We start from the raw sequence: 24,452 nt of genomic DNA, 5'->3' as shown, positions 1-24,452 counted from the left end.
TGAAAGTGGACGGTGTTTCCTTCAGTGGAGAGGGGAGGGGTAGGCTTTCCATGGAGATTGGAGAGGTTCATCTTCATTTGTGTGTCTACATGTTGGATCACTTTCATATGTACTTCTCTTCAAGTCTTCATGAGCCACGAGTGCCATTTTGGTGTGCTGGTCCCGCTAGGCCTCAGCACGACGATTTTCCGAGTGTCTAGCACAATAAGTTTAGCCAAACTCTATTGAGGGACGGGAGATGGCAGCGGCATGCCTATAGTTCGCTCCAGTGCTTGTAGTCGTCGTTGGGGGGTTCACAAACATGAATGTAATTTTTGTAATTTTCTGTGTTCCTTATACTGCTATGACATAATGAATTGATTGAAAGTTTTCTAAAAAATTAGGGCTGGGGCATATAGGCGGGAGGAGATAAGATAAGAGATAGCGATAGGAATGATTATTATTGAAGCACACGCCCGTGCTCCACGAGGCATGCTTGTCACACATGAGCGAATAAAGGCCTCCCCACAATATATACCCTCACCCCAACCCACACAAGACGCACGATCGAGCTCAAACTCACACTCTCCATAGTGGCTGGCTACTGCTTCGGCGATCAATGGAAGACGGCGGTGTCCAGATCATCTCCCGGCGCATGGTCAAGCCGGAGTACCAAAAGAGCTCACCGCCGCCGGAGCCAGAGACCGTCCACCTGACGCCATGGGACTTGCGGCGGATCACCGTGGGCTACAGCCAGAACGGCGTCCTCCTGCCCAAGCCTCCGGCCGGCGTGCGCGCTGTCGAACACCTCGCGTCGTCCTTCGCGCGCGCCTTGGGCCGCTTCCACCCCCTTGCCGGCCGCTTCACCGTCGCGGCGGCAGGCAGCGCGGGCCTGACGATCTCGCTCCACTGGCCACTGCGGCGACGAAGGCGCCGAGTTCGTCCATGCCGTGGCGCCCGGGGTCGCCGTGGCGGAGCGCGTCGTCTGGTCCTTCTTCCCTCTCAACGGGACGCTCAGCACGGACGCGGCCGCTGACCCCAGCCGGCCGCTCCTGGCGGCGCAGGTCACCGAGCTCGCCGACGGCGTGTTCGTTGGCATGTCGCTCAGCCACGCGGCCGCCGACTGGACGACGTTCTGGGACCTCTTCAACACATGGTCGGAGATCAACCGAAACAAGAGTGAGATATCCACAGCGGCGCCAGTTGAGAGGTGGTTCCAGGATGGCTGCCCCGTGCCGATCCCTCTGCCGTTCGCCAAGGTGCAGGACATGGCCAGGCCGTTGGAGTGCCCGCCGGTGCAGGAATGCTCCATCCATTTCTCCCCGGAGAGCATAAAGAAGCTGAAGGCGAAGGCGAACGCCGAGATGGCCGGCACGGCCACGGCCCCCATCTCCTCGCTGCAGGCCCTGCTCGCGCACCTATGGCGAGCGGTGTGCCGCGCCCGGGGGCTGGCGCCGGACGCGGAGGCGAAGCTCACGCTCCCCGTCGGATGCCGGACGCGGGTGAAGGGTATTCCGCAGGCCTACATGGGCAACGCCTTGACAAGTGGAGTTGCCAGGCGCCCCGTCGGCGAGATCCTGGGCGACGGCCGGCTGGTCCGGACGGCGTGGCTTGTGAACCGTGCCGTGGCCTCGGTCGACGAGGCGAGCGTGAGGGCCGAGCTCGCGGCTTGGCCTCAGAACCCCAGCTTCAGCCGCGTGGGCGTGGGTGACCGCGACGGGGATCCTGCGGCGGTGATGATGAGCGGCTCGCCGCGGTTCGACGTGTATGGCAACGACTTTGGCTGGGGCAGGCCGGTGGGCGTCCGGACCGGGCCGGGGGACAAGGAGGACGGGCTGATCACGGTTTTCGAGGACGGCGGAGGGGCCGGGGGCATGGAGCTGGAGGTGTGCCTCGCCCCCGATGTGCTCGCCAGGCTCGTCGCCGACCAAGAGCTGATGAAGCCGTCGGTCTAGGTCTCTAGGACTAGGAGGGCAGAGATGACGGCGGCGGGAGAGGGCCCAAGGGCATGGAGCTGCAGGTGAGCCTCGGCCCTGACGTGCTCGCCAGGCTCGTCGCCGACGAAGAGCTGATGGACCCGTCGGTCTAGAGATGGTGGCGGCGGACTTGTGCCTCCCTCCTGATGGCCTCGCCGATGGAGGTGTGTAGGTGTGCCGTCGGCTTGCACTTTTCAGTGCGTCACGTCTCCGGCTCGCATGTATCCAGTCAGTCAGTCAGTGAGTCAGTGAATTGTGTCTGCAAGTTTCGATCGGTTTGTTGTTCCATTTCCACATTTGCTACTATTGTTATTTCCACATCCAATCTTGGCTGGAGCTCGTACCATGCATGTACTCAAGACAGCATGGCATGGGCTAACCTATTAATTCAGTTCTCTCCTAAACTTGTGCGCCTGCACTTTCTGCATATAGGCCGGCCGTCACACTTTTTATCTCTAGCACACTGCCCAAAGTGCTCCATCCTCCAAGAGAAGTGGATTTACTCTGCATATACATTTGACTTCGAACAAATCTTCTATGTGGAGTAAAAAGACAAGAGGGAGTAATATTCTACTGCATAAGAGTTATATAGGAATCAAAATAGTCTTTTATTTTCTTTAAATTTTTGATTTTATTGAATTATCAAAACCCTTTCGATTCGAATAAGAGTTGAGGAAGAATTGCAATGTGTGTGTGTGTGTGTGTGAGAGAGAGAGAGAGAGAGCATATCTGGCCTGGATGGGGCGCAGGCGGGCGGGTTGTGAGGATCGGGGCTGGTCGCTCCCTTTCTCGCTGGTGGTCATATCCGATCAAATTGGCGAATGTCTTGGCCGGGTGTTTGATCTGGGAGGATTTCTTCTTCCAATATGACTATGGTAGCGCCAGTCGATGGTTCGTACTAGCAAGGTTGCGGGATGTAGCTGGGTGTCAGGACCCCGATTCTAGGTCACATCGATCCAGCATGTAACACATCATATCACTTTGCGGCCTCACGCACGGTACTCCCACGGGTGCCACCTTACCTAGCCCGGGACCTTGTTCACATCGTTCGGGGCCGTTAGTGGAAACCTCGGCCGGACTCCCTGCGGATGGAACCCGAATAGGCGATAAACCTGGACTAGAGACTCGAGTGTTTAGGTAGGCTGTGGCCGACACCCTCGCTGGGCTTCCGCTTGAAGGTTGCCGAGTACATGTCGTGTAAACGGCGGTAAATGGTGAAAGCGTGTGTGAAGAAGTACACCCCTGCAGGGTTAACATCATCTATTCGAATAGCCGTGTCCGCGGTAATGGACTTCTGGGTTGCCTATAACAGTTCATAGACAAGTGAAAGTGGATACTCTAAAACTCGCAAGATAAGTGTGAGTACTATGGATGGCCTTCTCGTAGGGAGACGGAAGTGGATCCATAGTGGTGTATTGGATGGTGAATATGTGGACTCGTGTGCGCCACCTCAAAAGAGTCGCTTGCAGTCGTAGTTCAGGATAGCCACCGAGTCAAAGCTGGCTTGCTGCAGTTAAACTCCACCACCCCCTTTTGATACTGATGCATATGTAGATAGTTCTGATGTAAGTCTTGCTGGGTACATTTATACTCACGTTTGCCTATTCTATGTTTTGCAGAGAGACTTCAGTCTCGCTAGTAGTACCGCTTGGACTTCGACGTTTAGCTTGATACCTCAGCTACGATCTTGTGCCCACGGCAGGATCTGGTAGATAGTCAGGCTTCTCAGCCTTTTTCATTTGTAGATGTCTGTACTTAGACATGTTAAGCTTCCGCATGTGCTTTGACTTGTATGCTCTGAATGTTGGGTCATGAGACCATGCTTGTAATATCTGGCTCTTCCGAGCCTAATGAATAAATACTTGAGTCGTAGAGTCTTGTTGTGATGCCATGTTGTATTTACACATATCGAGCATATTGTGTGTATGATTGAAATGCTTGGTATGTGTGGGATCCGACTATCTAGTTGTTTATCCTTGGCAGCCTTTCATATGGGGAAATGTAAGTCTAGTGCTTTTGAGCGATAGTAGTCCGCTACAGCCCGGTTCACCGGAGTCCTGCTAGCCCAGCACTACTGCTCGGAACACTTGACTGGCCGGCATGTGTTTCACGTCGTTCCTGTGTCTGTCCCTTCGGGGAAATGTCACGCGCTGTTATCCGGAGTCCTGCCTAGCCTGCTACAGCCCGGGTTACCGGAGTCCTGTTAGCCCAGCGCTACAGCCCGGATAAATACGTTGATGACTGACATGCTCGATGTGATTCATGTATGCCTGTCCTAATGGGTTAGCGCCGCTTTGGGTTCACGACTAGCCATGTCGGCCCGGGTTCTCTGTCATATGGATGCTAGCGACACTATCATATACGTGAGCCAAAAGGCGCAAACGGTCCCGGGCCAGGTAAGGTGGCACCCGTGGGAGTACCGTGCGTGAGGCCGCAAAGTGATATGATGTGTTACATGCTGGATCGATGTGACTTAGGATCGGGGTCCTGACAGCGTTGGTATCAGAGCCTGACTGCCTGTAGGATTACCAAGCCAAACTTGTCGAAGTTGTGTCTAGAAATGCTTTAGTTATGTAAGGGAATTGATTGTGGAAGGGAACGTAAGGCTCTTTTTACTCCTTATACCTCTGACCTTCTGATCTGAGTCAACCTCTTCTCTTCTACGGGGGTTAAGAACTAGGCTTCTCTTCTATCCCTCAGGATGACGTGTTACTAAACCGTAGTTGCCTAGGATTGTTGAGTTCAAGCCTCAATTCGGTTCCTACTACTTCCATGTGTTCTTAGTTGATCTCAGAACATTGATATTGTGATGTTGAGTGGTTATGCCACCATTTTGCAGGATGTCTCAAATCATTTTGAGCATTTACAGCCGTTATGCTGTCCGAGTCCTCCCAGGTTTCTAAATAGTCTGATGCATTTGCAAATTCTTCCTTCATGTTCCCGATGTTCCTTTGGGCCAGTTCAACCACACTAATCGGTGAGTTGAGGTACTCTGTTGCCTCGACATATATTTCGGAGTTACTAGTATGACCCTAGGTGTCTTATGGAACCATCTAGTAATCTGTCCATGTGTTGTGTTCCCAGTGTGATGAATCTGGCCACCATTCTCGAAAGCATCCCGTGATGCCATTAGTAGTAGGTATTCTACTCCTGGGTTTTGAACCCGAGATTCACCTTACTTACCTCATGTTGTTAGTATTTGCTAGTTCCTTAGGATATTAGTAACCTTTACATTAGTCCTCGAGGTCCGTGGTATTTCCTTCTTCCAAATACCATGACCCATTAGGGCAGAAATGATTTGAACCAAAAGATCACAATCAAAGTACTCTTGAGGAGTTCTCCATTCATGATTGTGATTCTGCCAGTTCTCCTTTTCAGCATGGGTTATCCGGAAGAAATATGTTGAACTTGATTCGACATACTAATCTATGCATCCACAACTCAGAAAGTTATATGTTCCTTGAGTTGACCCTCCTCAGCTGTATTCCGACCCTAGTCTATCAATTGATAGTCAGGAATGGTTGAGCATTCGTGTTCATCGATGCCTATTATTCTTGTGGTCCGTCAAGCCATTCTATTCCAGAATGACTAGGAGAAACAAACTCCAGTACCCTATCCATTTCTAGGATTGGGTCAAAGTAGTTGTATCCCGCAGATCAAAATGCCAATCCAGCTTCTGCTCTGCTCTACCGTGGAGTGTCACCTTCTTTCTTATCAAGAATGTCATAAGAATTGCACCTCCTCTTATGAATTCTTGATGCAGTGATACTCTCACCATCGTCATTCATTCCTCGGCCCTCGTGTTGTTGTAACTGGAATGCCGACAAGTGAATTGTGATGTGTGAAATCAATACTCCTAGCAACCTCGTTGCTTGGTAATTAATGGACAATATTCTCATTCTTAGCGTGTTGGTTATCAAATCATCATCCTAAGATTGACCGTGCTACCTAGTCCTTATTTCTGGTGCACTCTTCGATCAATGAGTTAGGATTGTGTCAACCCCTCACTCCTTGATCACATCATCTTGCCCTGAAAAGCAAGGTTGTTCTCGAGCTTAGTAACATATCGGTGGTTCATGATGTTCTGAATATCTTCTTGGAGGTATCACCAGGTTGTCCCCTGACCGTTATGTTGAGCTCGTGATCAAGATGGTTTCTTGCAAACCACCCTTTCTCCAAGGATCTGTGTTGGATACCTTTGAGCTAGTTGGTTGAGCTAAACAACAACTTGGAGAGTTGGAAGATAAAAGCTTAATCCACCTAGTTCATCTCTAATGGATATCCTTGTGTGTGTGTGTTGAAGAAAGATGATATCTTCCTCGATTGATCCTCGTGGTCAGTTGTTGAACCTATTGTCTTACCCAATCTTTGATTTAAGTATGGGCTATCATCAAGTCAAATCAGTACCAACGATGTTCGTAATGTTGTCTTACTCGTGGTTGACCCCTCGAGCATACACCATTATATCATTTGGTCTGACCAATGCTATCACCGTGTTCACATGATGGTGGAAGTCCAGTGATATGGAAATCCCGATGAGTTGTGGTTGAGCCCATCAGCAGCATTTTGTCTCCCCCATGATTCATGTTGAACATCATACTAGTATTGGAAACCTTGTAAGCATTGCCTTCATGTTCCGCTCATGAGGTATATGTTTGGATGCAAGGAGTGACTTCCTCTAATTCACGTGCGTTTGATGTAAGTTGCCGCCATGAATTTGAGAAAGGTTTGTTTTGTTTTCCTTGGAATCATCCCAAATCAGTCATGCATACGTGCGAAGTATTCTATGGTTTGACAGATTAATTACCTCCACTCCATATGTGTTCCTAGCACACCAAGCCACTGATTGATTTGTTCAGGGAGGAGAAGTTCCTTCTTAGGAGCATGCCTTATGCAAGGACTTCGTAATCCTTGATGATGGTTCCCCACCTGAACTCGATAGTGTTTATTGTAAGACTACCATGTGGTCATGCTTGTCTAGGACAGTGTGTTCACAGGTTTGTAGCAGAACCAGCTCATGTTTTGGAGCTTGCTATTGTAGTTCATCTCCCGAGAGTCTCGCAACGTTATCTCGTCGATTTGTGTTGCAACCTTTCCTTTTCAGACATGTTGTCTGGAATATCCTGTTACCAACCAGATTTGAATCTCAGGCAAATATGATGGTTGAAACTTCTCCAAGAACTATGCTATAGGTTCCAGTGAAGTGGACGCACCTAGCTGGAAGCACTATTATTGTAGTATCTTGATTAAGCCGTTTGGTCACTTTCCATGAGGATGTCGTATGACTTATTCCACAAATTGATCCTTATGTATTTTTGTACTCCCGAAGTCCGACCTTACTTGATGGCCATATTGATGCTTTCAAGCATTGACCGTGGTACCTAGTACATCAAGGAGAACATTAGAAGCGGAGTGCTAAATGTCTCTCGGTCGATCATCCAGATTTTGTAGCCTCGCTAAGGGGAAGTCTGAGAAGGTGTTATCTTCCTTCGTATCCGCATTGTCCATCACTATTCATCATGGTAGTAAGTTTTGGTGCCAGGATTCTCGGCACGGATGTTGGTAGAACCCTGATGAATATGGAAATGCTCAAGTTCTTGAGAGCACGCTCAGTCACTAGGTTATATCCTTCGCGTCAACTGGAATGTGCCTTCCATTTGCCGAGTTGTTCCATAACCGTAGTTTCCTTTCCAAACTGAGTATGCCATTCTTTCGAATTCGTTCAAACGATTGTTGTGATTTTCCTTAGGCTGGTATAAAGAGTTCCAATGATCTATGGATCAAAAGTAATTCTTTTTGCCACTTAAGGGAATAGTTCTTTGAGTCACCTTCCCTGAGGTGCCCCGTTACGGGATCATGGCAATTATTTCCTCGCCGCCTTGACAACATCCACCATCTTTCTAAACGTGGAATTGTTGCCCACCAAATCAACCCCGTCGTTTGTCCTCCATCCCTCTCGATGTGTTTCGTGTCTCAACTCGAGATGTTCAATATCTCATTCCGCGAGTTGATCCTGTATAGCTCGATCTTCGAGAAGATCAATCCTAGTATAGTTTCTTTCTGTCATCATCATGTGGATGAAGATCTCAAAAGCGAGGATGTCAAGATCAATGTATGCAACAAATCAACAACCTTATGAGGTGCAACTTGGATCATGAAGATCGTGTTAGATTGGTGTTCCCTCTGTCTTCTTACCTCACGTCTTGAATCTCGGGACGAGATTCTTGTTTAGTGGGGGTGAGTTGTCACAGCCCTAGAATTGTTAGTAGTTAGTTGCATCTGTGAGCATCCATGCATCATGTTAAATTCAAATCAATTTGAATTGGGGATGTTGAAACCCTAGCACTAAATGAATTCAAATAGGTTCAAATAAAAATATTTTCAATAATCCCAAATGCCCTTTTGAAAAGTTCATGATTTTTGTTAAAGGTGAAAACCTCTGCCAAAAGTCATGCACATATTTCTAGGCCATTCTGGATTTTTGAATTAAATCATATGCTATTTGAATTTGGGCATTTAAATGCTATAAAATATTTTAAATGCTCAAATAATCATGAACTAAAATCTTTACTGTTGGAAATATTCCAAACAGTAGCCTTGAGAAGTTTCATGATTTTTGAGTTAGTTCTAGTATTTTAATAAAAGCCCTAAAGTTGCAGAAGAAATAGAAAAATAAAACAATTAGAAAGAGAGAGAGAGACTTATTGGTTTACCTGCGCGACCCACCTGGTCAGCCCAGCTGGCGGCCCAGCTAGCTGGCCAGCCCACCGAGGGCACGAGCGTCTTCTTCCTCCTGCCAGAAGGCAGAGGAGAAGACAGCCACGGCGACGCGGCGTGCCACGCCGGCAGCTGCCTGCCTGGCTGCCCCCCATCGCCCTGGACTTCCTCCGCAATGCCACGCACCCCCCTGGACCGCCCCCCCTCTCTCCCGTGCTTTCCCCTCCCCTGCTCTCTCTCTCTCTCACGGCAACCCGAGCGCTGCCGCCGACGCCGCTCGCCACCACCGCAGCCACCGCCTCCCCCGCGCCTCTCCGCGTCGTCCCCGCCGTCCGCCTCGACGCTTTGAAGCTTCCCCCTCAACAAGCGCAAGCTCGGATGCCCTGTACCACCAACTACGCCGTCCTCCTCGTCCTCGGCATCCGACGACCGCCGCCGTCAATTCGCCGTCTCTGCCGCCTCCTCGACCTAGCTGAGCTTCGCCTCGACCCTACGGTGAGCTCCGCCGTTTTCCCCCTGCTCCCTGAGCTTGTTTTCGTCCCCTAGCTAGCTGCCCCGCCGGACCCGAAAGCTCGCCGCCGTCATGCTTCATTACCGCCGCGGCGAGAGCTAGTTATGACCACAACTGAGCACGGCAACACGCTCAGAACGACGTCAGGAGCCTAGAACACTCATCCGTTGCTCCTGCCGTGCGCTGTAGCGTCGTTTCCGCCGACGCCCGAACTCCGGCCGCCGCCTGGCTCGACGCCGGCGCCATTCCCGGCCACCCCAGCACCTCCCACCCCCACCGTTGGACGCGCCACCTCGCGGGCGTTCCAACGAGCCCAACCCTGCCTCTTCTCGTCGCCGGAATCACCGGGACGAGCGACGCCGCCGCGTCTGCGTGCCACCGGCGGTTAGCCGCCGACGTGGGCATCATTAGTGACTAATGACCCACTAACTAACCCCTCCTGTTACACTGATAGTGGGCCCGTGCCCTAATTAACCCCGGATGTTATTCTCTGCTTAGTTTTAGGTTAATACAGCCGGCCCCACGTGTTAGTTTGACCGGTCACGTCAACGTTGACCTGGACCCCACTGGTCAGTGTTGACTTGGACCACGCCCTGTTGACCAGATGACGTCAGCATGATGCAATGCTGACGCAGTAAATAATTTCTATATTTAAAATAATTCAGGAAATTCCAGAAAATAGTGTAAACTTCTAAAATTCATAGAAAATAATCTGTAACTCCAATGGAAATAATTTATATATGAAAAATTATCAGAAAAATGCAAGGAATCTGTTTATGGCATTTGCATGCATGTTTGAACAACCTAGGGTTGCTGTACAGGGCAATTTGCATAAATGGCATTTGAATTTCACATATGAAGTTTGAATTTGAACTTAGGGTTCAAACCAACTTCATTTAACTTTGTTGCTAGTGCATTAGCTTAAAACACATAGCATATTGCCATGTCATAGCATGCATCATATTGCTGCATATCGCCATGTGTTATTTGTGTTCTCTCTGTGTTGCCGGTAATTGCCCCCTTTCGATAGACGCGTTTCGACGATGTGATCGTTGACATTGATGAAGACTCAATGTTATCTTCAGAAGTGCCAGGCAAGCAAAACCACCTTGTTCATTCCGATACAATCCTACTCTCTCGCTCCTGCTCTCTTTTACTGCATTAGGACAACAACGATTCAACTGTTACATGCTGCGGTAGCTGAACCCCTTTATCCTCTGCATGACCTGTCATTCCACAGTAAATAGATGAAACCCACTAGTATGAGTAGGAGTTGTTTGAGCCCTGTTGTTCCTACTCATTCATGCTTGTTTGTCATGCCTGCTACTGCTTAGAGTTGAGTCGGGTCTGCTTCATCGGAAATGAATTGGAATAGTGATGAACATGTCCTACTGTGTGTGAGCTAAGTGTGTGAACACGATTTGGTAAAGGTAGCGGTGAGAGGCCATGTAGGAGTACATGGTGGGTTGTCTCATTGCAGCCGTCCTCAGGAACTGAGTTCTGTGTTTGTGATCCATGAAACAGTTACTACCACACATTGGGATCCTTAATTGACTCTCTCGGCTTCTTGATCACCCTTGTCCTCTGTCCAGGAGTTGCAAAGTAGTTTCTGGTGTTTGTAGTATGCTGGGGGCCGCACGCAGCGCTGACCGTCGGGGTGGGCTGTGTTGCGGTAGGCACGTGGCACGGTGTACCGGGCGCCCGTTTGGTGTCTCGGGAACCATGTTCACATCGTTCGGGGCCGTTAGTGGAAACCTCGGCTGGACTCCCTGCGGATGGAACCCGAATAGGCGATAAACCTGGACTAGAGACTCAAGTGTTTAGGTAGGCTGTGGCCGACACCCTCGCTGGGCTTCCGCTTGAAGGTTGCCGAGTACATGTCGTGTAAACGGCGGTAAATGGTGAAAGCGTGTGTGAAGAAGTACACCCCTGCAGGGTTAACATCATCTATTTGAATAGCCGTGTCCGCGGTAATGGACTTCTGGGTTGCCTATAACAGTTCATAGACAAGTGAAAGTGGATACTCTAAAACTCGCAAGATAAGTGTGAGTACTATGGATGGCCTTCTCGTAGGGAGAAGGAAGTGGATCCATAGTGGTGTATTGGATGGTGAATATGTGGACTCGTGTGCGCCACCTCAAAAGAGTCGCTTGCAGTCGTAGTTCAGGATAGCCACCGAGTCAAAGCTGGCTTGCTGCAGTTAAACTCCACCACCCCCTTTTGATACTAATGCATATCTAGATAGTTCTGATGTAAGTCTTGCTGGGTACATTTGTACTCACGTTTGCCTACTCTATGTTTTGCAGAGAGACTTCAGTCTCGCTAGTAGTACCGCTTGGACTTCGACGTTTAGCTTGATACCTCTGAAGGAAATATGCCCTAGAGGCAATAATAAAGTTATTATTTATTTCCTTATTTCATGATAAATGTTTATTATTCATGCTAGAATTGTATTAACCAGAAACATAATACATGTGTGAATACATAGACAAACAGAGTGTCACTAGTATGCCTCTACTTGACTAGCTCGTTAATCAAAGATGGTTATGTTTCCTAACCATGGACAAAGAGTTGTTATTTGATTAACGAGGTCACATCATTGGTTGAATGATCTGATTGACATGACCCATTCCATTAGCTTAGCACCTGATCGTTTAGTGTGTTGCTATTGCTTTCATCCATGACTTATACATGTTCCTATGACTATGAGATTATGCAACTCCCGTTTGCCGGAGGAACACTTTGGGTGCTACCAAACGTCACAACGTAACTGGGTGATTATAAAGGAGTACTACAGGTGTCTCCAAAGGTAGATGTTGGGTTGGCGTATTTCGAGATTAGGATTTGTCACTCCGATTGTCGGAGAGGTATCTCTGGGCCCTCTCGGTAATGCACATCACATAAGCCTTGCAAGCACTGCAACTAATGATGTTAGTTGTGAGATGATGTATTACGGAACGAGTAAAGAGACTTACCGGTAACGAGATTGAACTAGGTATTGGATACCGACGATCGAATCTCGGGTAAGTAACATACCGATGACAAAGGGAACAACGTATGTTGTTATGCGGTCTGACCGATAAAGATCTTCGTAGAATATGTAGGAGCCAATATGGGCATCCAGGTCCCGCTATTGGTTATTGACCGGAGACGTGTCTCGGTCATGTCTACATTGTTCTCGAACCGTAGGGTCCGCACGCTTAAGGTTTCGATGACGGTTATATTATGAGTTTGTGTATTTTGATGTACCGAAGGAGTTCGGAGTCCCGGATGAGATCGGGGACATGACGAGGAGTCTCGAAATGGTCGAGACGTAAAGATCGGTATATTGGACGACTATATTCGGACATCGGAAAGGTTCTGAGTGATTCGGGTATTTTCGGAGGTACCGGGGAGTTACGGGAATACGAGGAAGAAGTAATGGGCCTTGATGGGCCTTAGTGGGAAGGACCAGGAGGTGGCGCGCGCCCCTCCCAAGTCCAGTCCGAATTGGACAAGGGATTTGGGGCGCGGCCCCTCTCTCCCTTCCTTCCCCTCTTCCCCTCTTTCCCCCCTTGACCTAGTTGGACTAGGAAAGGTGGAATCCTACTCCCGGTGGGAGTAGGACTCCCCTTGGCGCGCCCAAACAAGGCCGGCCGCCCCCTCCCCCTTGCTCCTTTATATACGGGGGCAGGGGGCACCCCATGACACACAAGTTGATCCTTGAGATCGTTCCTTAGCCGTGTGCGGTGCCCCCTCCACCATATTCCACCTCGGTCGTATCATTGCAGTGCTTAGGCGAAGCCCTGCGATAGTAGAACATCAAGATCGTCACCACGCCGTCGTGCTGACGGAACTCTCTCCCCGGAGCTTTGCTGGATCGGAGCCCGAGGAGCGTCACCGAGCTGTACGTGTGCCAAGAACTCGGGGGCGCCGGAGTAACGGCGCCGGGATCGGTTGGATCGCGAGGAGAACGTACGACTACTTCCTCTACGTTGTGATCGCTTCCGCTTCAGGTCTACAAGGGTATGTAGACAACACTCTCCCCTCTCGTTGCTATGCATCACCATGATCTTGCGTGTGCGTAGGAAATTTTTTGAAATTACTACGTTCCCCAACAGTGGCATCCGAGCCTAGGTTTTTATGGTTTGATGTTATATGCACGAGTAGAACACAAGTGAGTTGTGGACGATACAAGTCATACTGCCTACCAGCATGTCATACTTTGGTTCAGCGGTATTGTTGGATGAGATGACCCGGACCAACCTTACGCGTACGCTTACGCGAGACCGGTTCCCTCGACGTGCTTTGCACACAGATGGCTTGCGGGAGACATCTCACCAACTTTAGTTGAACCAAGTGTGGCTACGCCCGGTCCTTGAGAAGGTTAAAACGGAGTCTATTTGACGAACTATCGTTGTGGTTTTGATGCGTAGGTAAGATGAGTTCTTGCTTAAGCCCGTAGCAGCCACGTAAAACTTGCAACAAACAAAGTAGAGGACGTCTAACTTGTTTTTGCAGGGCATGTTGTGATGTGATATGGTCAAGACATGATGCTAAATTTTATTGTATGAGATGATCATGTTTTGTAACCGAGTTATCGGCAACTGGCAGGAGCCATATGGTTGTCGCTTTATTGTATGCAATGCAATCGCCCTGTAATGCTTTACTTTATCACTAAGCGGTAGCGATAGTCGTAGAAGCATAAGATTGGCGAGACGACAACGATGCTACGATGGAGATCAAGGTGTCGCGCCGGTGACGATGGTGATCATGATGGTGCTGCAGAGATGGAGATCATGAAGCACAAGATGATGATGACCATATCATATCACTTATATTGATTTGCATGTGATGTTTATCTTTTATGCATCTTATCTTGCTTTGATTGACGGTAGCATTATAAGATGATCTCTCACTAAATTATCAAGAAGTGTTCTCCCCGAGTATGCACCGTTGCCAAAGTTCGTCGTGCCCAGACACCACGTGATGATCGGGTGTGATAAGCTCTACGTCCATCTACAACGGGTGCAAGCCAGTTTTGCACACGCAGAATACTCGGGTTATACTTGACGAGCCTAGCATATGCAGATATGGCCTCGGAACACGGAGACCGAAAGGTCGAGCGTGAATCATATAGTAGATATGATCAACATGATGATGTTCACCATTGAGAACTAATCCATTTCACGTGATGATCGGTTATGGTTTAGTTTGATTTGGATCACGTGATCACTTAGAGGATTAGAGGGATGTCTTTCTAAGTGGGAGTTCTTAAGTAATATGATTAATTGAACTTTAATTTATCATGAACTTAGTCCTGGTAGTATTAGCATATCTATGTTGTAGATCAATAGCTCGCGTTGTTGCTTCCCTGTGTTTATTTTGATATGTTCCTAGAGAAAATTGTGTTGAAAGATGTTAGTAGCAATGATGCGGATTGGATCCGTGATCTGAGGTTTATCCTCATTGCTGCACAGAAGAATTATGTCCTTGATGCACCGCTAGGTGACAGACCTATTGCAGGAGCAGATGCAGACGTTATGAACGTTTGGCTAGCTCAATATGATGACTACTTGATAGTTTAGTGCACCATGCTTAACGGCTTAGAATCGGGACTTCAAAGACGTTTTGAACGTCATGGACCATATGAGATGTTCCAGGAGTTGAAGTTAATATTTCAAGCAAATACCCGAGTTGAGAGATATGAAGTCTCCAACAAGTTCTATAGCTAAAAGATGGAGGAGAATCGCTCAACTAGTGAGCATGTGCTCAGATTGTCTGGGTACTACAATCGCTTGAATCAAGTGGGAGTTAATCTTCCAGATAAGATAGTGATTGACAGAATTCTCTAGTCACCATCACCAAGTTAGTAGAACTTCGTGATGAACTATAGTATGCAAGGGATGACGAAAACAATTCCCAAGCTCTTCGTGATGATGAAATCGACGAAGGTAGAAATCAAGAAAAACATCAAGTGTTGATGGTTAACGAGACCACTAGTTTCAAGAAAAGGGCAAAGGGAAGAAGGGGAACTTCAAGAAGAACGGCAAGCGAGTTGCTGCTCAAGTGAAGAAGCTCAAGTCTGGTCCTAAGCCTGAGACTAAGTGCTTCTACTGCAAAGGGACTGGTCACTGGAAGCGGAACTACCCCAAGTGATTGGCGGATAAGAAGGATGGCAAAGTGAACATAAGTATATTTGATATACATGATTATTGATGTGTACTTTACTAGTGTTTATAGCAACCCCTCAGTATTTGATACTGGTTCAGTTGCTAAGAGTAGTAACTCGAAACGGGAGTTGCAGAATAAACAGAGACTAGTTAAGGGTGAAGTGACGATGTGTGTTGGAAGTGGTTCCAAGATTGATATGATCATCATCACACTCTCCCTATACTTTCGGGATTAGTGTTAAACTAAATAAGTGTTATTTGGTGTTTGCGTTGAGCATGAATATGATTTGATCATGTTTATTGCAATACAGTTATTCATTTAAGTTAGAGAACAATTGTTGTTCTGTTTACATGAATAAAACCTTCTATGGTTATACACACCAACGAAATGGTTCGTTGAATCTCGATCGTAGTGATACACATATTCATAATATTGAAGCCAAAAGGATGCAAAGTTAATAATGATAGTGCAACTTGTTTGTGGCACTACTGTTTAAGTCATATTGGTGTAAAGCGCATGAAGAAACTCCATGCAGATGGAATTTTGGAATCACTTGATTATGAATCACTTGATGCTTGCGAACCATGCCTCATGGGCAAGATGACTAAAACGTCCGTTCTCCGGAACAATGGAGCGAGCAACAGATTTGTTGGAAATCATACATACTGATGTATGTGGTCCGATGAATATTAAGGCTCGCGACAAGTATCATTATTTTCTGACCTTCACAGATGATTTGAGCAGATATGGGTATATCTGCTTGATGAAACATAAGTCTGAAACATTTGAAAAGTTCAAAGAATTTCAGAGTGAAGTGGAAAATCATCGTGACAAGAAGATAAGGTTTCTACGATCTGATCGCGGAGACAAATATTTGAGTTACGAGTTTGGTCTTCAATTAAAACAATGTGGAATAGTTTCACAAACTCATGCCACCTGGAACACCACAGCATAATGGTGTGTCCGAACGTCATAACCGTACTTTATTGGATATAGTACAATCTATGATGTTTCTTACCGATTTACCAATATCGTTTTGGGATCATGTATTAGAGACAACTGCATTCACGTTAAAAGGGGCACCATCTAAGTCCGTTGAGACGACACAATATGAACTATGGTTTGGCAAGAAACCAAAGTTGTCGTTTCTTAAAGTTTGGAGTTGCGATGCTTATGTGAAAAGGTTTCATCATGATAAGCTCGAACCAAATCGGAGAAATGCGTCTTCATAGGACACCCAAAGGAGATTGTTGGGTACACCTTCTATCACAGATCCGAAGGCAAAATCGTTGCTAAAGATGGATCCTTTCTAGAGAAGGAGTTTCTCTCGAAAGAAGTGAGTGGGAGGAAAGTAGAAAACTTGATAAGGTAATTGTACCATCTCCCTTATTGGAAAGTAGTTCATCACAGAAATCTGTTCTTGTGACTACTACACCAATTAGTGAGGAAGCTAATAAGGATGATCATGTAACTTCAGATCAAGTTACTACTGAATCTCGTAGGTATACCAGAGTAAGATCCGCACCAGAGTGGTACGGTAATCCTGTTCTGGAAGTCATGTTACTAGACCATGACGAACTTGTGAACTATGAGGAAGCGATGGTGAGCCCAGATTCCGCAAAATGGCTTGGAAGCCATGAAATCTGAGATGGGATCCATGTATGAGAACAAAGTGTGGACTTTGATTGACTTGCCCGATGATCGGCAAGCCATTGAGATTAAATGGATCTTCAAGAGGAAGACGGACGCTGATAGTAGTGTTACTATCTACAAATCTAGAATTGTCGCAAAAGGTTTTCGACAAGTTCAAAGTGTTGACTACGATGAGAGTTTCTCACTCGTATCTATGCTTAAGTCTGTCCGAATCATGTTAGCAATTGCCGCATTTTATGAAATCTGGCAAATGGATAACAAAACTGCATTCCTTAATGGATTTTTAAAGAAGAGTTGTATATGATGCAACCATAAAGTTTTGTCAATCCTAAAGGTGCTAACAAAATATGCAAGCTCCAGCGATCCATCTATGGACTGGTGCAAGCATCTCGGAGTTGGAATACACGCTTTGATAAGTTGATCAAAGCATATAGTTTTATACAGACTTGCGGTGAAGCCTGTATTTACAAGAAAGTGAGTGGGAGCACTACAACATTTCTGATAAGTATATGTGAATGACATATTGTTGATCGGAAATAATGTAGAATTATTCTGTAAAGCATAAAGGAGTGTTTGAAAGGAGTTTTTCAAAGAAGACCTCGGTGAAGCTGCTTACATATTGAGCATCAAGATCTATAGAGATAGATCAAGACGCTTGATAAGTTTTTTCAATGAGTACATACCTTGACAAGATTTGAAGTAGTTCAAAATGGAACAGTCAAAGAAAGAGTTCTTGCCTGTGTTACAAGGTGTGAAATTGAGTAAGACTCAAACCCGACCACGACATAAGATAGAAAGAGAATGAAAGTCATTCCCTATGCCTTGGCCATAGGTTCTATAAAGTATGCCATGCTGTGTACCAGATCTATTGTATACCCTACACTGAGTTTAGCAAGGGAGTACAATAGTGATCTAGGAGTAGATCACTGGACAGCGGTCAAAAATTATCCTTAGTGGAATAAGGATATGTTTCTCGATTATGGACGTGACAGAAAGGTTCGCCGTAAAGGGTTACGTCGATGCAAGTTTTGACACTGATCTGGATGACTCTAAGTCTCGATCTAGATACATATTGAAAGTGGGAGCAATTAGCTAGAGTAGCTCTGTGCGGAGCATTGTAGACATAGAATTCGCAAAATACTTACGGATCTATATGTGACAGACCCGTTGACTAAGCTTCTCTGACAAGCAAAACATGATCACACCTTAGTACTCTTTGGGTGTTAATCACATAGCGATGTGAACTAGATTACTGAATCTAGTTAACCCTTTGGGTGTTGGTCACATGTCGATGTGAACTATGGGTGTTAATCACATGATGATGTGAACTATCGATGTTAATCACATGTGATGTGATCTAGATTATTGACTCTAGTGCAAGTGGGAGACTGAAGGAAATATGCCCTAGAGGCAATAATAAAGTTATTATTTATTTCCTTATTTCATGATAAATGTTTATTATTCATGCTAGAATTGTATTAACCGGAAACATAATACATGTGTGAATACATAGACAAACAGAGTGTCACTAGTATGCCTCTACTTGACTAGCTCGTTAATCAAAGATGGTTATGTTTCCTAACCATGGACAAAGAGTTGTTATTTGATTAACGAGGTCACATCATTGGTTGAATGATCTGATTGACATGACCCATTCCATTAGCTTAGCACCGATCGTTTAGTATGTTGCTATTGCTTTCTTCATGACTTATACATGTTCCTTTGACTATGAGATTATGCAACTCCCGTTTGCCGGAGGAACACTTTGGGTGCTACCAAACGTCACAACGTAACTGGGTGATTATAAAGGAGTACTACAGGTGTCTCCAAAGGTAGATGTTGGGTTGGCGTATTTCGAGATTAGGATTTGTCACTCCGATTGTCGGAGAGGTATCTCTGGGCCCTCTCGGTAATGCACATCACATAAGCCTTGCAAGCACTGCAACTAATATGTTAGTTGTGAGATGATGTATTACGGAACGAGTAAAGAGACTTACCGGTAACGAGATTGAACTAGGTATTGGATACCGACGATCGAATCTCGGGTAAGTAACATACCGATGACAAAGGGAACAAACGTATGTTGTTATGCGGTCTGACCGATAAAGATCTTCGTAGAATATGTAGGAGCCAATATGGGCATCCAGGTCCCGCTATTGGTTATTGACCGGAGACGTATCTCGGTCATTTCTACATTGTTCTCGAACCGTAGGGTCCGCACGCTTAAGGTTTCGATGACGGTTATATTATGAGTTTGTGTATTTTGATGTACCGAAGGAGTTCGGAGTCCCGGATGAGATCGGGGACATGACGAGGAGTCTCGAAATGGTCGAGACATAAAGATCGGTATATTGGACGACTATATTCGGACATCGGAAAGGTTCTGAGTGATTCGGGTATTTTCGGAGGTACCGGGGAGTTACGGGAATACGAGGAAGAAGTAATGGGCCTAGATGGGCCTTAGTGGGAAGGACCAGGAGGTGGCGCGCGCCCCTCCCAAGTCCAGTCCGAATTGGACAAGGGATTTGGGGCGCGGCCCCTCTCTCCCTTCCTTCCCTCTTCCCCTCTTTCCCCCCTTGACCTAGTTGGACTAGGAAAGGTGGAATCCTACTCCCGGTGGGAGTAGGACTCCCCTTGGCGCGCCCAAACAAGGCCGGCCGCCCCCTCCCCCTTGCTCCTTTATATACGGGGGCAGGGGGCACCCCATGACACACAAGTTGATCCTTGAGATCGTTCCTTAGCCGTGTGCGGTGCCCCCTCCACCATATTCCACCTCGGTCGTATCGTTGCAGTGCTTAGGCGAAGCCCTGCGATAGTAGAACATCAAGATCGTCACCACGCCGTCGTGCTGACGGAACTCTCTCCCCGGAGCTTTGCTGGATCGGAGCCCGAGGAGCGTCACCGAGCTGTACGTGTGCCAAGAACTCGGGGGCGCCGGAGTAACGGCGCCGGGATCGGTTGGATCGCGAGGAGAACGTACGACTACTTCCTCTACGTTGTGATCGCTTCCGCTTCAGGTCTACAAGGGTATGTAGACAACACTCTCCCCCTCGTTGCTATGCATCACCATGATCTTGCGTGTGCGTAGGAAATTTTTTGAAATTACTACGTTCCCCAACAACCTCAGCTACGATCTTGTGCCCATGGCAGGATCTGGTAGATAGTCAGGCTTCTCAGCCTTTTTCATTTGTAGATGTCTGTACTCAGACATGTTAAGCTTCCGCATGTGCTTTGACTTGTATGCTCTGAATGTTGGGTCATGAGACCATGCTTGTAATATCTGGCTCTTCGAGCCTAATGAATAAATACTTGAGTCGTAGAGTCTTGTTGTGATGCCATGTTGTATTTACACATATCGAGCATATTGTGTGTATGATTGAAATGCTTGGTATGTGTGGGATCCGACTATCTAGTTGTTTATCCTTGGCAGCCTTTCATATGGGGAAATGTAAGTCTAGTGCTTTTGAGCGATAGTAGTCCGCTACAGCCCGGTTCACCGGAGTCCTGCTAGCCCAGCACTACTGCTCAGAACACTTGACTAGCCGGCATGTGTTTCACGTCGTTCCTGTGTCTGTCCCTTGGGGGAAATGTCACGCGCTGTTATCCGGAGTCCTGCCTAGCCTGCTACAGCCCGGGTTACCGGAGTCCTGTTAGCCCAGCGCTACAGCCCGGATAAATACGTTGATGACCGACATGCTCGATGTGATTCATGTATGCCTGTCCTCATGGGTTAGCGCCGCTTTGGGTTCACGACTAGCCATGTCGGCCCGGGTTCTCTGTCATATGGATGCTAGCGACACTATCATATACGTGAGCCAAAAGGCGCAAACGGTCCCGGGCCAGGTAAGGTGGCACCCGTGGGAGTACCGTGCGTGAGGCCGCAAAGTGATATGATGTGTTACATGCTGGATCGATGTGACTTAGGATCGGGGTCCTGACAGCGTTGGTACCAGAGCCTGACTGCCTGTAGGATTACCAAGCCAAACTTGTCGAAGTTGTGTCTAGAAATGCTTTAGTTATGTAAGGGAATTGATTGTGGAAGGGAACGTAAGGCTCTTTTTACTCCTTATACCTCTGACCTTCTGATATGAGTCAACCTCTTCTCTTCTACGGGGGTTAAGAACTAGGCTTCTCTTCTATCCCTCAGGATGACGTGTTACTAAACCGTAGTTGCCTAGGATTGTTGAGTTCAAGCCTCAATTCGGTTCCTACTACTTCCATGTGTTCTTAGTTGATCTCAGAACATTGATATTGTGATGTTGAGTGGTTATGCCACCATTTTGCAGGATGTCTCAAATCATTTTGAGCATTTACAGCCGTTATGCTGTCCGAGTCCTCCCAGGTTTCTAAATAGTCTGATGCATTTGCAAATTCTTCCTTCATGTTCCCGATGTTCCTTTGGGCCAGTTCAACCACACTAATCGGTGAGTTGAGGTACTCTGTTGCCTCGACATATATTTCGGAGTTACTAGTATGACCCTAGGTGTCTTATGGAACCATCTAGTAATCTGTCCATGTGTTGTGTTCCCAGTGTGATGAATCTGGCCACCATTCTCGAAAGCATCCCGTGATGCCATTAGTAGTAGGTATTCTACTCCTGGGTTTTGAACCCGAGATTCACCTTACTTACCTCATGTTGTTAGTATTTGCTAGTTCCTTAGGATATTAGTAACCTTTACATTAGTCCTCGAGGTCCGTGGTATTTCCTTCTTCCAAATACCATGACCCATTAGGGCAGAAATGATTTGAACCAAAAGATCACAATCAAAGTACTCTTGAGGAGTTCTCCATTCATGATTGTGATTCTGCCAGTTCTCCTTTTCAGCATGGGTTATCCGGAAGAAATATGTTGAACTTGATTCGACATACTAATCTATGCATCCACAACTCAGAAAGTTATATGTTCCTTGAGTTGACCCTCCTCAGCTGTATTCCGACCCTAGTCTATCAATTGATAGTCAGGAATGGTTGAGCATTCGTGTTCATCGATGCCTATTATTCTTGTGGTCCGTCAAGCCATTCTATTCCAGAATGACTAGGAGAAACAAACTCCAGTACCCTATCCATTTCTAGGATTGGGTCAAAGTAGTTGTATCCCGCAGATCAAAATGCCAATCCAGCTTCTGCTCTGCTCTACCGTGGAGTGTCACCTTCTTTCTTATCAAGAATGTCATAAGAATTGCACCTCCTCTTATGAATTCTTGATGCAGTGATACTCTCACCATCATCATTCATTCCTCGGCCCTCGTGTTGTTGTAACTGGAATGCCGACAAGTGAATTGTGATGTGTGAAATCAATACTCCTAGCAACCTCGTTGCTTGGTAATTAATGGACAATATTCTCATTCTTAGCGTGTTGGTTATCAAATCATCATCCTAAGATTGACCGTGCTACCTAGTCCTTATTTCTGGTGCACTCTTCGATCAATGAGTTAGGATTGTGTCAACCCCTCACTCCTTGATCACATCATCTTGCCCTGAAAAGCAAGGTTGTTCTCGAGCTTAGTAACATATCGGTGGTTCATGATGTTCTGAATATCTTCTTGGAGGTATCACCAGGTTGTCCCCTGACCGTTATGTTGAGCTCGTGATCAAGATGGTTTCTTGCAAACCACCCTTTCTCCAAGGATCTGTGTTGGATACCTTTGAGCTAGTTGGTTGAGCTAAACAACAACTTGGAGAGTTGGAAGATAAAAGCTTAATCCACCTAGTTCATCTCTAATGGATATCCTTGTGTGTGTGTGTTGAAGAAAGATGATATCTTCCTCGATTGATCCTCGTGGTCAGTTGTTGAACCTATTGTCTTACCCAATCTTTGATTTAAGTATGGGCTATCATCAAGTCAAATCAGTACCAACGATGTTCGTAATGTTGTCTTACTCGTGGTTGACCCCTCGAGCATACACCATTATATCATTTGGTCTGACCAATGCTATCACCGTGTTCACATGATGGTGGAAGTCCAGTGATATGGAAATCCTGATGAGTTGTGGTTGAGCCCATCAGCAGCATTTTGTCTCCCCCATGATTCATGTTGAACATCATACTAGTATTGGAAACCTTGTAAGCATTGCCTTCATGTTCCGCTCATGAGGTATATGTTTGGATGCAAGGAGTGACTTCCTCTAATTCACGTGCGTTTGATGTAAGTTGCCGCCATGAATTTGAGAAAGGTTTGTTTTGTTTTCCTTGGAATCATCCCAAATCAGTCATGCATACGTGCGAAGTATTCTATGGTTTGACAGATTAATTACCTCCACTCCATATGTGTTCCTAGCACACCAAGCCACTGATTGATTTGTTCAGGGAGGAGAAGTTCCTTCTTAAGAGCATGCCTTATGCAAGGACTTCGTAATCCTTGATGATGGTTCCCCACCTGAACTCGATAGTGTTTATTGTAAGACTACCATGTGGTCATGCTTGTCTAGGACAGTGTGTTCACAGGTTTGTAGCAGAACCAGCTCATGTTTTGGAGCTTGCTATTGTAGTTCATCTCCCGAGAGTCTCGCAACGTTATCTCGTCGATTTGTGTTGCAACCTTTCCTTTTCAGACATGTTGTCTGGAATATCCTGTTACCAACCAGATTTGAATCTCAGGCAAATATGATGGTTGAAACTTCTCCAAGAACTATGCTATAGGTTCCAGTGAAGTGGACGCACCTAGCTGGAAGCACTATTATTGTAGTATCTTGATTAAGCCGTTTGGTCACTTTCCATGAGGATGTCGTATGACTTATTCCACAAATTGATCCTTATGTATTTTTGTACTCCCGAAGTCCGACCTTACTTGATGGCCATATTGATGCTTTCAAGCATTGACCGTGGTACCTAGTACATCAAGGAGAACATTAGAAGCGGAGTGCTAAATGTCTCTCGGTCGATCATCCAGATTTTGTAGACTCGCTAAGGGGAAGTCTGAGAAGGTGTTATCTTCCTTCGTATCCGCATTGTCCATCACTATTCATCATGGTAGTAAGTTTTGGTGCCAGGATTCTCGGCACGGATGTTGGTAGAACCCTGATGAATATGGAAATGCTCAAGTTCTTGAGAGCACGCTCAGTCACTAGGTTATATCCTTCGCGTCAACTGGAATGTGCCTTCCATTTGCCGAGTTGTTCCATAACCGTAGTTTCCTTTCCAAACTGAGTATGCCATTCTTTCGAATTCGTTCAAACGATTGTTGTGATTTTCCTTAGGCTGGTATAAAGAGTTCCAATGATCTATGGATCAAAAGTAATTCTTTTTGCCACTTAAGGGAATAGTTCTTCGAGTCACCTTCCCTGAGGTGCCCCGTTACGGGATCATGGCAATTATTTCCTCGCCGCCTTGACAACATCCACCATCTTTCTAAACGTGGAATTGTTGCCCACCAAATCAACCCCGTCGTTTGTCCTCCATCCCTCTCGATGTGTTTCGTGTCTCAACTCGAGATGTTCAATATCTCATTCCGCGAGTTGATCCTG

At 46.6% G+C, this 24,452-nt stretch overlaps 1 pseudogene; it reads left to right on the top strand.

Moving 5' to 3' along the window:
• The first annotated feature begins 546 nt into the window (after positions 1-546).
• On the top strand, positions 547-2,862 carry LOC123187052 (uncharacterized acetyltransferase At3g50280-like; annotated as a pseudogene).
• The last annotated feature ends 21,590 nt before the right edge of the window (positions 2,863-24,452 follow it).

Source organism: Triticum aestivum, chromosome 2A, assembly GCF_018294505.1.
Source record: "Triticum aestivum cultivar Chinese Spring chromosome 2A, IWGSC CS RefSeq v2.1, whole genome shotgun sequence".
In the NCBI taxonomy this organism is placed as follows: domain Eukaryota; kingdom Viridiplantae; phylum Streptophyta; class Magnoliopsida; order Poales; family Poaceae; genus Triticum; species Triticum aestivum.
The sequence above is the reverse complement of the archived record's forward strand: the minus strand, read 5'-3'. Positions and strand labels throughout refer to the sequence as shown.